This window comes from Ammospiza nelsoni, chromosome 13 (genome assembly GCF_027579445.1).
Source record: "Ammospiza nelsoni isolate bAmmNel1 chromosome 13, bAmmNel1.pri, whole genome shotgun sequence".
NCBI classification, from domain to species: domain Eukaryota; kingdom Metazoa; phylum Chordata; class Aves; order Passeriformes; family Passerellidae; genus Ammospiza; species Ammospiza nelsoni.
Window position 1 is genome coordinate 21,184,327 of NC_080645.1, and position 6,000 is coordinate 21,190,326.

Genomic DNA, 6,000 nt, shown 5'->3' on the forward strand with positions numbered 1-6,000 from the left:
GGCTGCCACGGAGCCACCCTCGAGGGACAGCGGCCACGTGCGTCACGACGGACAGACACACAACCATGGAGAGCCCACTGGATGGGCACACAACCAGCAGGACTGTGCTGGATGGACACGGGACCAAAGAGACCCCACTGGACAGACACAGAACCAAACCAATCATGTTGGATGGACACAGGACCAAAGAGACCGTGCTGGACAGACACAGAACCAAACCAATCATGTTGGATGGACACAAAGGTCCCACTGGATGGACACAAGACCACGTAGGTGATGTAGGATGGACACAAGATCATTTAAATCATGTTGGATGGATACAGGGCCATGTAGATGCCACTGGATGAACACTAGAGCACACAGAAGACCATTTCTTCCCCCAGAGACGAGGGAAAAGAGCTGCTCACCATCCCTCCTATCCTCCACAACCACCATGGACATCAAGCCTGCAGCCACAGTCATTTCACACTCCCAAAATTAACCACCACACATCACCCTGTCTCACTGTCTCAGCTTGATGATCTGATCATTTCACTACATCCTACAACTTGAAGAGAACATTAGAATCAAGACAAAGAATTCTGGAGCCCAAAATACCTGATATAATTAACTGCGCTTTCCAACATGATTATTTCCTTTCCTGACCCCAATTATTCCTTCAGTTTATTAAAGAAAACTCAGATACAGAGCAACGTTAACACCCAAAGAGTCACATAAACAGAAAAAAAAGTCTGAGGGCACCATTACAAACAGACTTAATGGAACTCCAAGATTGGAAATGGATCTTGAAAGCTGTCAGATCAAAGCAAGATCTTTCTCGTGTAAGGACTGCATTACCCTCGGAGCCACAGAGCTAATACCATCTATAAAAATATTTTGCTCAAATAAGTGAAGAACAGCAGCGTTTCATCTGTCAAAAGGTGCGAGGCTTTTATGGGATTAGCCATTCCACACGCAGCATAAAAATTAGAGCAGATTTTTAAAAGCCCCCAGCTCAGCTGACGGAGACTCCACAGCCCGACGTGCGCCCGCTCTCTTCACATGCTCTCCACACCGAGCAGATTTTTCACTGTTATTAGCATTTAAGCTTCTTTTTACTTTTTTTTCCCCCCTTACTCTCATAAAAGATTACAAACTGGCATCACCCATAAGCAGCCTCAGCTGAAGCACCACCACCCAGACTCAGAGAAATTAAGATTTTTAAATACCCAACGGTTCCCTGAGAAAATACACCAGAAAACACCAGTTCTCACACAGGGAAGCTTAAAAAGTGGAGTACAATGTGCTCAAAACCAGCCTCCAGACCACGGGCGCTGACAGCTTCCCACCCCCCTTCCCAGCAGGATTCCAAAGGCAGCGTTTTGCCCAGATTTTAAGGCTGCACAAACCTGCTTAGGACGCTTGTGATTTGAAATAATTGCCTACACAAGCTTTCCCCTAACATTGATGGGAGTGTTTTTTATGGCCGTGCATCGGTGGCACACAAATTACGTAACACTTGGCTGAGAACCCTCCGAAAAAGCAGCTCTGTGCCGCTAATCCCTCGCGCAGGAAGGAGGAAAATATTTAAAAGCTGCATACAAATCATTCCTGTGAGTGTCGTGCAGACTGGTTTAAATTAGATGGGGTAAAAATATATGTGAGCTGATCACGAAACACTGGAATCTTTGCTATGGAGACACCGGTTCCTCTCCACAGCCTTTTACAACCGAAATACAGGGAATTCTCCCCGGCAATGCAAGGAGCACACAGGCACCTTTACTAGAGCTCATCAAGGAAATACGAGGAGAATAACAACCCCCATGTAAATATTTTCCAGTATTATTTGCTTTGCTGTACTGAAAAGCAGCAGTACCTGCCACTACTTGCTCTGGGTCTGCCACCATTAAATCTTAATACCCAGGAGGAATTTCAATCTGTAAGGCAACTGCTGAGCCTGAAATTCAGGTACAGGGCAGGAAGAGGGGCAGACCTCCTCAGAAAGCTGTCACTCCATAATTTTACAAAATGTAATTAACCAGCTCCGGCCCTGTGCCTTTCCTTCCCTAGGAGGAGGATTTCTTCACCGAGCAATTAGCCTGTCCCAGTTAAGACTCAAGTCACCATACAACATATTTTCCCCAAAACAAAGCCACATGCACTATTTAAAAGAAAATATTGCCATTTCCTCACAGACACTTAAATCTCTTCCCAGCTTTTGGCTTAGTCACTGCCTGGATCTAAAACTCAGTGAATCCAACCCACCACTGTGGGAGCCGCTAAAACCCTGGGTTTATTCCCACACTGGAGACACTTCATCATTCCAGAGCACTGCCTCCTTTTAATGTATAGAAAAGCTGGAGGTAAGGGAAAAAAAAACCTCTTAGTACTTCAAACACATGTCCAAAAGCCACAACATAAAGACAAAGAGGACAGATTAAACGCTGTAAAGACACACTCGTCGGGAACCTTCCTTTGAAGTGTCTGCAGGAAACACTGTCATCACGCAGCCATGTTACAATTACACAGTTAAAATAATCAGCACCAGTTGTAAGTAGCCCATCTGGTTCCCTGGAAAGGGAACACCGCTGGTACAGTATTGATTAACACGACGAGTCTCACTGACCCCAGAGAAATGCATTTGTCTGCTCTGCTGAGCAGCGGAAGAACGCGGCACGACGCCGTGCTACGCTTGGCTTTGTTCACGAGCATTTGGGGGGACTCAGTCCATTAAAACACGAGTGGAAAATAAAATAATCTTATCAGGTTGCCTACCACACACGAAGGAAGAAATTAAGCCAAAGGGTTTTTGCTCTGGGGCTTTTCTTTTACATTTCCTCCCCCATCCAAACCCAGCCCTCAAAGTGGACAATCTGCAGGTTTAAGTCTGAGAAAATGCTGTTGCAACATCACAAAAACAAAAAGTTGCCCATGGAGGAGAAAAAAAAAAAAATCAGCTCACTCTGAACCATGCTTTTTTATGAAATGGAGAAACAGAAAAGAGTTCATTTCTAAAAGCAGAAGCAGAACCGAGCAGCAGAACCAAGTGTGGAACACGAAACACATCTCCAGTTTCCAGCCAGCGCCGACACGGCCGGGGCTCCCCGGTCACTGTTTACACCAGGAACGAGTCAAAAACAGCCTTGGGAACCGAGGGCTGGCCGTGCTTTCCAGCCCTGCGTGTTGTTTGCTGCACGGGCAGCTCGGTTTGCAGCGAGTTTGGCAGCCCGAGCCCTCGCACTGACTCACACGGCCCGGGGTGCCACAAGCCCCGGCTCGCCGGACGGGTTCACAGCAAAGCCCTTCTGCAGGCTGGATGTGCCCCGGCAGGCCCGAGAGCTCCCGGAGCACCGGGGAGCCCTGCCGGAGCCAGCGGGACCCGGAGCTGCTGCGGGCCAAGGCCGAGGCCCGCCGAGCCCAACCCGGGCCCAAACAGCCTTCGAGCCCGGCACAACCCGGGCCCGAGCCCCGCCGAGCCGGGCACCTCCCGAGGCCCGAGCAGACCCCGCCGAGCCCGGCACAACCCTGGGCCGAGCCCGGCACAAGCCGGGGCCCAGCAGCCTCCGAGCCCCGGACGGGCTCGCACGGAGCCCCGGAGCTCGCCCACCCCTCCCGGGCAGCCCCTGCCCTGCCGAGCGCTTCCGACGGACACAAAACAGGGCACGGAGCTCTGGAAGCAAACGCCAGAGTTTCCCAGCCACAGCACGTTCCAAACCCCTCCACAGACATCTCACACTACTCCAACCTGGAATCTGCCAGAAAATCCAGGCTAAAAACGCCAACTTGTCTCGTTTTTAAGCTAATCAAGTTAAATATTGAGCTCTTAGTAAGGCACGCACAAAGAATGCATCGATGCTGTTGGGAAACATGTGAGAGTTAATCTCCTTTTCCCTCTCCATGACTCCGTGGAGTGGTTTTCCCCCCCACAGAAAAAGGAAATAATTGGAGTCATTACATAAAAATGTTCCATTTTACGAACAAAACAAAGAAAGGAGAAATGCACTGAGCTCCAAGTTCCTTAAAATTATATAAATCTCAGGAAAGCACATAGCCACTACAAGGCAGCACAGATGTTTTCACCTAAAAATCTTTGCCTACAGAGAGGGTAAAAATGATGTGTGTACCCCATTTCAGAAGCCATCTCAGGAGGGAATTTTGCTTCAAGAGCTGCCTGGAATTCGCTCTCTGCCTATAGAGCCGTGTCCCCAGTGGTGAGAGAGCACTTTGTGTACAAAACCAGGAGGGGGGAGGAACCCTTTCCTGCAACTGGATATCAAAACACATCCCCGAGCCCGGAGGAGAAGCCAAGCCGTAAACACACGGCCCCTGTGCCTCAATGAAGGGCCCGTTCTGAGCCGCGCAGCCCGGACAGCTGCTCCCTCTGGGAAAGGGCAGAGGGCACCGAGGGCTCGCCTCATCCCCGCTCCCTCCGAGGTCATTTGCCTTTCTAAACACGAATCCATCCCCGGCCTGGGGGAGGCTCGTCCTGGGCTGCAGCTGTTTAGGCGCTTTTTTTTTTTTTTTTTCTCCCTCTCTTCCTTTCTGCTAAGGGGCAAAGGTGTCGAGCAGCCCCTCCCCGACACACAAAGGCTCCTCGGAGGACAGAAACACGGAGCGATTTAAAGATTAAACTGAGAAATAAATGAACGCGGCGGGGCTGGGGCCGGCTGGGCTCGGTGCGGCCCCGGCCCTGCGCACACACAGGCAGGGCTAACGCCTACCCGGGGATGATGAAATGGGAAACGGAAATTACCATTTCAGACAACTTTTGGTATTGTTCCTCCCAGCGCAGCGCTCACCCCAAAACGCATTTCCCCCCCCACCCCGCGCCCCTGCGAAGAAAACATCCCCACCGCAAAAACCGGGGTCCGGAGGGCGGGGGGGTGCCCGTGCTGCGGGCTCGGCTCGGAGCTCCGAGTTCCTCCCACGGCTCCCCACGAGCCTGCGCACCCCGAAACACCGACCGGCCCCGGGACTCCCCCCGCGGCCCCTCCGAACGGCCATCCCCCCGCCCCCGGCAGCCCCCAGCAGCCGCTCACCTCCTCCGCCGCCCCCCCAAAATCCCAACGTCCTCTTCCCACCCGCGCTGCGGCGCTTCCTCCCCTCGAGCCGACCCCGCGCCGCCCCCAGCCCGCACCGGGTCCCACCTCCCGCCGCTACCGGTGCCCCCCGTCCATCCCCCACCCCGGCCCGCTGCCCCCCCGCCGACCTCGGCCCCCCCGCTGCAGGTGCCCCCCGCGGCCGCGCAGCCCCTCTCTCCGGGAGCCCCCCGGCCCCTGTGCCCTCCGCCCCTCGTCTGCAGCGCTCCGGTACCCCCCCCCACGCCACCCGCCCGCGCTTACCGGTGCTCAGCGGGCCAAGGGCAGCCCCGCGGCGGAGCGAGGCCTGCGGCTCGGCCGGCCCCGCCGCATAGAGCGGGGGCTGGCGGGGGTTTGGGGGCGCCTCTGGGGGCTCCGGGGGTCCCGGGGTCCGGCCCTAGCGCGGGGGGCGCGCGCCGTGGCGGCTCCGGGCCGCGCGCTCCATCCCCCGCGCGCCGCTGAGACGCCGCCGCTCATTGGCCCGATGAGACGGCGCCGCTGATTGGCGGGCGCGGCGGTCGGGGGTGGCGGGAGGAGCCGCGGCGCCCCCCCCTTCCCACCCCGGCGAGCGCGCGGGGGGTGACGGGAGCGCGGCCGCGCGCGACGTGTCCCGGTGGCGCCGCCGCCCATTGGCTGCGCGCGCCGGGCGGCGCTTCCGGGGCGGGGCTTGCGGGGGGGGAGGGGCCGGGGACCCCCCGCGAGCGGGACCGGAACCGGGAACGAGAGCGAGACCGGTACCGGAACTGGCCCGCAGGGACGTGCCGAGCTCCGGGACCGGGACCGGCTCCACAGAGACCTGCCGGCTGAGCTAGGCCCCGGGACCGCGCCCGCCGCGCTGCCCCGGCATTGTGGGATCACCGGAACGGGCACTCCCGGTTGGCAGTGGCACCGGGCGGTGGTCGGTGCTGCCGGTGTTGGCACTTGGAGCACCGGTGTACCCGGA

General features: G+C 56.0%; 1 protein-coding gene across 3 annotated transcripts in view; it reads right to left on the reverse strand.

The window, feature by feature from the left end:
- The window catches only part of ANKRD11 (ankyrin repeat domain containing 11), a 126,700-nt gene extending 121,193 nt beyond the window's left edge, over positions 1-5,507 (reverse strand). The window contains exon 1 of one of the 3 annotated variants that reach the window (XM_059481179.1): positions 5,322-5,507. The gene's annotated coding sequence lies outside the window, so the exon portion shown is untranslated. Of the gene's footprint in view, positions 1-3,228; positions 3,245-4,103; positions 4,122-5,321 lie in introns of those variants that run through there. The other 2 variants (XM_059481183.1, XM_059481184.1) reach the window with 2 other exon arrangements.
- Positions 5,508-6,000: the final 493 nt, after the last annotated feature.